The sequence below is a fragment of the Buceros rhinoceros genome, unplaced genomic scaffold (genome assembly GCF_000710305.1).
Source record: "Buceros rhinoceros silvestris isolate BGI_N320 unplaced genomic scaffold, ASM71030v1 scaffold6382, whole genome shotgun sequence".
NCBI classification, from domain to species: Eukaryota; Metazoa; Chordata; class Aves; order Bucerotiformes; family Bucerotidae; genus Buceros; species Buceros rhinoceros.
In genome coordinates, this window is record NW_010399410.1 from 1,270 (window position 1) to 1,879 (window position 610).

Consider the following 610-nt stretch of genomic DNA (forward strand, 5'->3'; position numbering starts at 1 on the left):
CAGCTCTTCAGGTGGCTGTTTGGGCTACCTGAAGTGTCAGGCAGGAAGAAGGCTCCACCTTAGGGCCCCTGAAGCATTCAGGAAACTTGGAGCAGAGTTTTTTTGAGAAGGCAGTTCTCTTCTCTGCTTTCTCTGTCGTACTGCATCTGTCTCTTTTCTAATCCACTCTCTCATCCCACATCCATCTTATGCCCCAAGATGAACATGCTCCTCACCTGTTTGGGCTACCTGAAGTGTCAGGCAGGAAGAAGGCTCCACCTTAGGGCCCCTGAAGCATTCAGGAAACTTGGAGCAGAGTTTTTTTGAGAAGGCAGTTCTCTTCTCTGCTTTCTCTGTCGTACTGCATCTGTCTCTTTTCTAATCCACTCTCTCATCCCACATCCATCTTATGCCCCAAGATGAACATGCTCCTCACTGGCATCTTGCTGTTCATGTGGCGTCTACATGGGTGGGCGATAACAGGATCTGAGGCAGGAGCGGTCCCTACCCGGTGGCTAGCATGCTGGAACCCTGCTCTTGGTGCCTGCTAGAAGTCTTCATAAGCAAATCTTTAAGAAACCAGGAAACATCCTAAAAGCAGCATTCCATCCTTCAACTGCTGCTCTCTTGG